Source organism: Hibiscus syriacus, unplaced genomic scaffold (assembly GCF_006381635.1).
Source record: "Hibiscus syriacus cultivar Baekdansim isolate YM2019G1 unplaced genomic scaffold, ASM638163v2 tig00014444_pilon, whole genome shotgun sequence".
In the NCBI taxonomy this organism is placed as follows: Eukaryota; Viridiplantae; Streptophyta; class Magnoliopsida; order Malvales; family Malvaceae; genus Hibiscus; species Hibiscus syriacus.
Window position 1 is genome coordinate 791,734 of NW_024062326.1, and position 10,605 is coordinate 802,338.

Consider the following 10,605-nt stretch of genomic DNA (forward strand, 5'->3'; position numbering starts at 1 on the left):
TATTTTGGAAATGAACCTTCATGCCACCGATTTATGGTTCAACATAGGTTGCATCAGATATATTTATTGATATGCTTTTATTATAAACAATGGACAATTATGTATATTGTGTTGTGGACTGTTTATCTTATAATACTGAGTGTCTCCATGAATATATACATGACTATGTATAGCCTCTTGGTCTGGGATATTATTGTCTGGGAAACTATCTACATATACTCTTGTCAAATTAGACTATATATGTGTATTGTAAACAAAAATCGGGATTTGGAGTTCATAGTAATGATCTATGTTGAGTTTCGATGTCCTATGTTAAAGGTTGATCTTTTTATTTGTTTCCTTCGAACATGGTACGCTCATCATACATGGGTGTGGATAGAGGAGTTGCTTTTGTAGACCAAAAGCCTAGTCAGATAATTTGTAGGTGTGGCTTGGATCTTGACTCCTGGACAGGGTCACGGAGATGGTTGGTAGGAATACTTTGTAAACTGGAAAGATGGTTGGTTGACAATTTGTTTTGGTATGTATGTTTTACTTTATGGATGAGCAATCAGGTACGAATCGGTTCTGTAATTAATGAGTCTCATTTGGGATGTAATAAGTTTATTTTATTGTATAGTTATCTTCGTTTGGGTTGTAATAAGGCTAATCTCTTGTTCATTTATTTTCGATTGGGTTGTAATAATTTAAACTTAGGTAGCTGGCATTTAGGGTGTCATAGGTTATGCTTTACTGCTTGGATTTATGGCCTTCTTAGGGCATGTATTGTCCTTCAACGATATATGATCACTTTGGGAGTGGCAAGAAAGGCTCTTTGGGAGGACTTCATACAAAGGCAACACTATTTCCATATGCATGTATGGTATTGCTTCTTGTTAGATCATTTTCCTTCTGTCGTGTTACAACATGCTTTTCTCTGTCTTTTCTTATAAGACATCGGGGCCCCTTTTGTGCAAGTATTGCATAAAGGTGGGACTCTCTAGTTATCGACTCCATCTCTATGGTAGTTCGATGCGAGGTTTTGGTCTTGTGGTGCATATTGTTTATAGAGGTTTTTGTGGGTTGTTTCTAAATATAATGAGAATAATGGTGATCCATCAAAAATATGATACGTATTTTCTATTCACCAGGAACGATATGGTTCATGGTGAGGCATTCTATGGTAATCATGATTCGACCAGAAATCATATTCAGGTACACTTCTTTCCTTGGTGATATGTTTCATTTTATATTGATTGTTTTGCCTATACTATTTGTGTTGTGGATGTGTATTGCATGCAGTGACTTAGTTTGGTTATTTCTTATGATTGATTTTCATGTTACACTATATTATTCCTATGACAAATGTTTTGCTGTGCAAGAACGCGATCAATCAATATACAATTTTAATGTTGCGAAATTTATCAATACTCAAGCAATTGACGAATTTAATAATGTTAATAGATTGTGTGTATCAAACATTCGTAGACAACGAACATGTATTAATGTACACTATATTCACTGAGAACGAATTCTGCTGATAATTGATAAACGACAACATAGTGGCTTGGTAGTCTATGTTGACGTAGGCTGATATACATGCTTTAATGGAAGAGAATAGACAGCCTTATTGTGTCCCGATCTAGGATTGACAAGTACTGATGTCCTTGAATTATAAGCTTGGGCTGCAATAAAAATAAGAAAGAAATAATATTAATGGTGGACTTAAGAAGTGGATAATAATAAAAGTAATGGAAATAGAAAGAAATGAAATAAAGATAGAAAAGAGATGGCTGCGGAAGAATGAAGTTGGTATGGTCTTGATGAAGGATGTTGATGATGGTTGATGATAAAACGACAATGGTGGTGATGTTGTATCTCAAACTTGCCAAAGATTAAACAATGCTAAAGAGCACAATCCCTATCTTTACAAACTTGCTTGAGGGGTGGTGATAGTGTCTTCAACCCACTAGATATCAATATAGGAATTTTGAATCAGGATGGAAGGTATGACGCCACAAGTATATGAATTATACTTGCTTAATCGATAAAGTTCACAAAGAACTTTGAAGAGAAATTAACTCACAAGAGTAATTTTAATATATGAGATGAGATAAGTACAAATGATGGCAAGCCTCTCTATTTATAGGAAATGAGAGGGCTTGGCCGAATGGTTACATAGGTATTCGGTTGGTACATGACTCTAGATGGAAATACATAATGCTTGACATGAATGGATGGGCCCTTTGGCTTGGTTTTGGTTCGGCTAACCCTTCATGAAGGGGCTTAATGGTTCGGCTAAGGATGGGGAGATATCTCCCTTGGACGAATGTGCATGCTTGTTCATTTTGGCATTATTTTTCTCTCCTTGGCTGAATGGTGATGTGCCTCCTCATATTTGGCTCCAAAGGCTTCTCATGTGCATGGCATGTGTTGTGGCCGAATAGTCATGGAGCTCTATCTCATGTCTCATGGTGGTTTAAGCCTCTAATGGTTATAATTCTTTCACCAACGTGGTCCTAGATGAAAAGGCATGTTCATGGGTAGCATCATTCATGAAAGGTCACAATGTTTGGGAAAGGTAACCCTTCATGTTTGAGCTACTTCGGGTGTGAATGAGCTGGAGGTGACCTGACCTTAGTTGACTTGTAGTATGGTGAACGTTAGAGCAGCTCCTTGTGAAAAGGTACCTCTTGAGGTAGCAACTATTCGCGAAAAGGTACGATTTCAAAAATTTTGACTTAGGACATATTTGAAGTGTCCTAAGTGGTGATGATGATGATGCATCTCCCCAACTGAAATGAGGTCATCTTGTAGCTCAAGTATTAAGCTCAATCCAGCTATGAGCTCACGGGCCTCCAGATAACTTTTCACTAATGGGTCCTTATGCTCTCCTAAGCGTTCCTATGTGAGTCTCCTTGCTGTTGCATGCTCCATTTAGCTCCAATGTAGCTCCCAAGTGTTGGCCGAATATGCCTACATGCATAATATAAGGAAATAAACTAAGTATATAAACTTATATAATGTGTGTATTATAAGAATGTGACTATAGTATATTATAGTAACATATATCTCACATATTAATTGGATAAATTATTATCATAATAACTATAGATATAATATATATATATATATATATATATATATATATATATATATGAAAATAACTATCTTATAACGTATGAAATAAGCATATATAGGTATAAAGTTAGAAAGTTTCTTCCCTTGAAAGGTTGGAATAGCCATTGTAAATATGATGCTGAACTGTATCACATCATATGTAGTTCGGTCGGTTAGGTTTATGACAATAATAAAGCTTGTTTTGATGATTATCTTCCATTTTTTTGGTATATTACTCTACTGCTCGATATTTAGTGTTTTTAAAAACGCGGAATATGCCTACATGCATAATATAAGGAAATAAACTAAGTATATAAACTTATATAATGTGTGTATTATAAGAATGTGACTATAGTATATTATAGTAACTTATATCTCACATATTAATTGGATAAATTATTATCATAATAACTATAGATATAATATATATATATATATATATATATGAAAATAACTATCTTATAACGTATGAAATAAGCATATATAGGTATAAAGTTAGAAAGTTTCTTCCCTTGAAAGGTTGGAATAGCCATTGTAAATATGATGCTGAACTGTATCACATTATATGTAGTTCGGTCGGTTAGGTTTATAACAATAATAAAGCTTGTTTTGATGATTATCTTCCATTTTTTTGGTATATTACTCTACTGCTCGATATTTAGTGTTTTTAAAAACGCGGAGTCTATCTGCTATATTATCGGTGCAAGTCTGCATTGGCAGGAGAGTTTGAAATCGAGTACACATTGTGCGCTATTTGTTTTTAGGAATTTACATCCGCAGACTTCTAGTCTAATTGTAATTAGGTTTGGTTAGCTCCCTTATATAGCCTTGTGCTTGCATATCATAGTATACCATTGATTATTACCTCTGAACATTCCTTTGACTAGTATCATTTACCTTTCACTCTTCCTTTTACATTATCACTCGAGTTTCCATGGTTGATTATTTGCTACAAAAATTAGAAGAGTTCACATTTACGACGGAAGAAGACGTTGGTTTAGATGAGTTGGGGGACTTTGTAGGGGCGTATGATGAGGGGCCTCAATACTATTTGATGGACAAGCATCTGTTCAATAAGAAACCTGATGGTGCCAAAGTTTTGTGGGTCTTACATAATATTTAGGGAACACAATATGGATTAGCATTGAGGAGGTAGGGAAAAATATTTTTTTGATTGAATTCAACAATGTCAGTCCATGAAACTGGCCCTCCGTCAGTCTCCTTGGACTTCCAATGGGGAATATTTCACTGGTGGAGTATGTCTTTAACAAATGGTGGAAGAGCATGACTCTGATCTGATGAAGATATGGGTGCGTCTTTACAACTTGCCACTATGGATGATGAAAGAGGAGTTGGGAATTAAACTGGGTAATAAAATTAGTACGGTGGTGGCGTTAGATTTGCGCCCTCTTAATGGCAATTTTGGTGAATATCTGCATGCAATATCTCAAAATCCGGGTTGGTAGTTTCAGGTTGGTCGTCGGGTCGATTTTTGGATTTTCGATAAAAATATTAATATTGATATTTTTAATTGATAAAATTTTTCTAAGATGATTTGAAAGGGTTGAATTAATTATCTTTAATTTTAGGAATTTATAATATGGTTTTACAAGTTGACTAAATTAAATGAATTGAAAATTGTGTTTTTAGTGGTTAAATTGTAAAAGATCACAAATCGAAAATCTATGAAGCTTATTTTACCAAGGATTGTGTGGATTGTTTTTCCTCCTTTCTTAACCGTATCATTCATCTCCTTTTTGCCAATTTTCCATCTAGATTCATTCTTTTAATCTTTCCTTATTTTCATTTCTAATTTTTCATTAACCGTTCCTTTCATTTTTTCTTATCCAATTACTCTTGTATTTTCTCCCAAACTCTCTCAAGTTCTCTATAATGAATGAAACTCTTCTTCTTCATTTTTTATTCCTTTGTTATTGTTTTTTACTCATTTCTTCTTGATTTTCTCTCTTCAATTAAGATTGTTTCTTCTCATTTTCTTCTTTGCCGATTTTCCTTGATCTCTTTAGCGTTGCCATTGTTGATATTCTTCTTTGATTCATTTTCCAGTAGGGTAATTGTGGAAAACATACCGTAGAAAGAAAACAGACTGTAGAAAACAAACAAGTGTGTTATTTTATTCTTGCATACTTTCGATAGAAACATATTACATATTTATATACAAATTATTCCTCTAAACTAGGAAACTCTAAGTTAGGAAAGATACTAATCCTAAGAGATGTAATCCCTTGAAATAAGGGATTGAAAAACAAAAAATAATTATAGAATCTCTTGACAGTTCATTTCTATAATTCCTACAACCTTACATAACCTACACTCCCCCTCAAACTGGTGCATATATGTTGTATATACCCAGTTTGAATGACATCTCATCAAAAGTCACTCGTGGAAGGGCTTTGGTGAAGATATCTGCCAGCTATTTCTTTGTCGAAATGTACTGTAGTTTTGCAACTTCATTGTTGACCTTCTCGTAAATAAAATGTTTGTCTATCTCAATGTGTTTCGTTCTATCATGTTGCACTGGGTTTTTTGATATACTCATAGCTGATTGACTGTCACTAAAAATCTCAAAATTCTTCTTGTCATCTAAGTCCAGTCTTGTGAGTAGTCTTTTAATCCACATTCCTTCACATATTCCGAGAGCCATTTCTCTAAACTCTGACTCAACACTACTTCGAGAGACATCGGTTTGTTTATTACTTCTCCAAGTCACCAAATTACCCCAAACGTAGGTATAATAGCCACTAACTGACATTCTATCAGTTAATTCACCTCCCCAGCTTGCATCCGTATAAAGCTTCACTGTTATGTCTTATTTTTTCTAAATATAAGTCCAGCTCCTAGGGTAAACTTCAAGAACCTTAGAATTATGTTAACAGCTTCCAAATGTTCTTCTCGAAGATCACTCATATGTAGGCTGAAAATTCTCACTGAGTATGCAATATCAGGTCTAGTCAGTGAAAGGTAGATCAACTTCCCAACTAACCTTTGGTAGGTTTCCTTGTTTACTGGATTTCCAGTCCTTTCCTTGCAAAATTTCAAGTCTGACTCCATTGGAGTTTCAACTGGTTTGCAGTCAAGTATCCCAGTTTCTGCAAGAAGATCCAAAACATACTTGCGCTGGTTTATGACCAGCCCTTCCTCGGACCTTGCAACTTCCATACCCATGAAATACCTCATACTCCCTAAATCCTTGGTTTCAAACTCCTATGCAAGATTCATCTTTAGCTTTTCTATTTCTTCTATATCACTGCCAGTTATAATCATATCATCTACATAGACAATTAAGAGGGTTATCTTACCACTTGGTGTAATTTTTCTGAATAATGTGTGTTCCGCTTGGCTTTGTTTGAAACCATTCTGTATCATAGCCTTAGCAAATCGATCAAACCAAGATCTAGGAGACTGTTTTAAGCCATATAAGGATTTATTGAGCTTGAAAACATTTTTCTTAGTGACCTTTCCTTCTAATCCAGGGGGACCTCCATGTATACCTCTTATTCAAGGTTCCCATTCAGAAAAGAATTCTTTATGTCTAGTTGATGCAATTTCCAGTCCATGTTAACAACTATTGATAACAATGTTCTGATGGTATTCAATTTTGCAACCAGTGCAAAAGTCTCCTGGTAGTCGATGCCATAGGACTAAGAAAAACCTTTCGCAACCAATCTTGCCTTTTATTTTTCCACACTCCCATCCGAATGATATATGACTATGAATATCCACTTACATCCAACAACTCTCTTCCCTTCTGGCAAATCTGTCAAACTCCATGTCTTATTCTTTTGCAACGCTTTTATCTCCTCTTCCACAACCTTTTTCCACTCAGGAGATTGAAATGCTTCTGTCACATTTCTTGGGATTTTCACACTGTTAATGTTGGCAGTGAAGGCCCTGAAATTAGACTGTAATTTCCCATATGCAATATACTTATTTATGGGACGAGTAGTGCACTTTTTTACCCTCTTCCTAATAGCAATAGGAAAGTCATCAAGATCAACAGTAGTAACCTCTTGGTGACCATCATTACCTTCTATTTTAGCTACAATAGGATCCGAATCTGGTTCTTGGCAAATGCTAGGCTGACTGATTTCTTCAGCAACATCTTTCCTTCTTATTGAGTAAACACTGAGTTGTTTTGGTTGGGGAGATATGGTTTCAGGGTCATTGTTAAGTTCATTTTTGGTAGTGGTGGAAGGTATTTTGCATGGACTAGAGTGATGAGATAAGGATGATGGTAATTCATCAGAGTTATTTAGGTTATTCCCATCACCCTCACTAGGAAGTGGGATAGTGCTAGCCGACTTTGAAGAGACATTAATAGGTAAAGAAAGGATAGGCTGTAAAGAAATATTTGTAGGCTGTAAAGAAATATTTGTTTGAACAGGCTGAAATTCCTTGTAACTCTCCCCTTGAATTTCTATTCCTGAAAAATAAGGTTGGTTTTCAAAAAATGTAACATCAAAGGAGACATAGGTATTTTTTGTGGAAGGTGAGTAACACTTGTAACCCTTCTGACTCGAAGAATAGCCCAAGAACACACACTTTATGGACCTAGGATATAATTTCCCTCCATTGTGGATATGAACAAAGGCTGTACACCCAAACACCCGAGGAGAAAGACTTGAGTTTAAATGTTTAAAAGGGGGAAAAAGCTGAAACAGAACCTTAGTAGGAATTTTGAAATATAAAGTCTTACTTGGCATTCTATTGATGAGGTAAGTGGATGTAAGAAGAGCTTCCCCCAAAGATACTTAGGAGCATTAGCAGCAAACATAAGAGACATAGTAACCTCTATTAGATGTCTATTTTTCCTTTCTGCTATCCCGTTTTGTTGAGGTGTGTTGACACAAGAAATAAGGTGAACAATGCATTTTTCCTTAAAGAAATACCCAAGGGTTTTATTCAAATACTCATTCCCATTGTCACTCTTTAGAATTTTAATTTTTATGTTAAATTAGGTTTCAACTTTTTGATAAAAACTTTTAAAGAGAGACTCAAGCTCAGACTTTTCTCTCATTAAGAATACCCATGTTGTCCTAGAGTAATCATCTATAAAAGACACAAACCACTTATACCCAAAAATACTTTTGACAAGAGAAGGGCCCCAAATATCACTATGGATGATGGAAAAAGGTGTTGTTGGTTCAAATTTGGCTATAATATATGGTTTTCTGGTGTGTTTGGCTATTTGAAAAATTTCACAAGAAAACAAAGATGGATCTTTATTTATAAACAAGTTCAGTAACTTTTTAGAAAGATAGAAAAAATTAGGATGACCTAATCTAGAGTGTCATAACATAATTTTATTGGTATTGAGATCAGAAGATAAAATTGGTTTCCTAAGAGCACTGGATAAGGAATGATTATGAGACGCTTTACCTCCAAGGGTGTACAATCCTTTGCCCAGCCTAGCACTGCCAATCACCCTCTTCGAGCCCTGTGCCTGAAAAATGCAACCACCAGTACCAAACAAAAAATTACAACCAGAATCTTTAATTAGTTTGCTGACTGACAACAAATTGCATGCAAGTCTAGGAACATAGATTTTTGTTTAATGTAACAGTGAGAGAGTCATCTGCTATTTTAATAGAAGCTGATAATCTGCTTTCACTATATTTCTCCAAGAGATCAATATTTCATGTCATATGATCTGATGCACCCGAGTCTATTATCCATTGTACCAAAGAAGCATATGAATTATTTCCATCAGTAGTAGTATAAGTCACATTGGTAGGCTTGACTGTCATACTGCTAAAAATCTGTTGCAGCTCCTCTATCTGTTTCTTGCTAAAATTGCTTGAGGAATCATCTTGAGAGGTAATATGGGCCTCCTTTTGAAACCTGGATCGTGTGGGCTGCCAATCGGCTGGTTTTCCGTGCAACTTCCAACATTGATCTATCATATGTCCTAGTTTCTTACAATGTTCACACCAGAGGCGATTTTGCCTCTGCTGTACTAAAAATTAAAAATCTAAAATCTAAAAAACAGATTGGGCGCAGCTGGTCTGGGAAGTGATCTCGGATGCTGAGGGATCCAGATTAGCCATGAAAAAAATAGAGTTGAACATGAATTGATTTAAAGAGAAGCGGAAATCGGATTGATCGCTCTAACCTGATACCATGTAGAAAATAGACTGTAGAAAATAGACAAGTTATGCCTCTAAACTAGGAAACTCTAAGTTAGGAAAGATACTAATCATAGGAGATGTAATCCCTTGAAATAAGGGATTGAAAAAAAGAAAATAATTAAAGAATCTCTTGACAGCTCATTTTTATAATTCCTACAACCTTACATAACCTACAGTAATGCTTCTTCCTTGGTTCTTTTTGTTCTTCAAAGATTAATGGTTAAATGTGATTGATGATTTTAATTGAACAATTGTTTTAAAGAGAAGTTATGAATTAAAAGTGATTTTTGGAGGTATTTAATATGCTACTTTCTTGATCACTTTTTAAGGGTTCCTTGGGTTGAATAAGGTTTTTTTGATGATATTATTATCATCATACTAAGTCATTTTTTCAATCTCATTTGATTTCGACGTGGAATTATTCAAAACAAGCTTGATTTTGACCTTTTTGAAAATCCATGAATTAGAGTGAATTGATATCAATTGAGAGGGTTCTAGATACGTTTCGATACTGATATTAGTTGCTTTTGATCAGTTATTGTTGGGGGAAAAGTAGTGTCGATGAGATCAGAGGCTTGGAGAGTTATTTCGGTAAAATTTATCGATCTTTCGGTTAATTTTTGTTTTGCTTTAGAAGCAGATTTTTTTTGCTTTGTTTTAGATGTTTTTGTGACATGTTGAATTGATTTCTAAGGTGCCTAAGGTGAGGATGATTGGAGGAAAAATGGTTCATCAATTCTTGGTGGTTATTTGGTTAACGTTTGGGGTCGAATTGTGTGGTTGCGCCATCAAGGTGAGTGGTTGTCCATTCACTTATGATGAACTTGTTTAATGTTTAATGAAAGTTTAGATATGTGTGAACTTTGAACTTTAGATTCTAAATTGGTATACTTGCTGTTGATAATTGATTGTGTGAATTCGTGATGTGTAGATTAAAGTTTGTGATTAAGTGGCATGACTTATGGAATATTGAAAGCGAATTATCATTATGAGAATGTGTATGAAAGAATGTCGATTATGAGTTAAGAATATATTGAAAGAATGTGAGTCATGGTTTATTAATTATGATTCATGATGCATAAGGAGCAAGTGTTATATGCAAGCATGCATGTTTAAGCATGCTGAATATGAGCTATGATGTAATGGAAGATTGTGAATAATGGAATGTCAATTGGAAATCTGTAATTGATATGAAATGTGATATGTAATGTGGATTGTGCTACATTGTGTGTGATGCAACACATATATTGAAAATGTGACTGTGATGCGTTGCAAATGATGCATGGAATTTGAAAATGTTTTTTTGAAAATCTATATATAATATGAATGTGTGATTGGACGACTCGAATATTTTCGC

General features: G+C 34.8%; 1 long non-coding RNA gene across 1 annotated transcript; it reads left to right on the forward strand.

Moving 5' to 3' along the window:
* The first annotated feature begins 287 nt into the window (after positions 1–287).
* Positions 288–10,194, forward strand: LOC120207288. Its single transcript, XR_005524182.1, has 4 exons — positions 288–857; positions 1,131–1,194; positions 9,784–9,839; positions 9,943–10,194. It is a non-coding gene; the product is annotated as an uncharacterized LOC120207288 (long non-coding RNA).
* Positions 10,195–10,605: the final 411 nt, after the last annotated feature.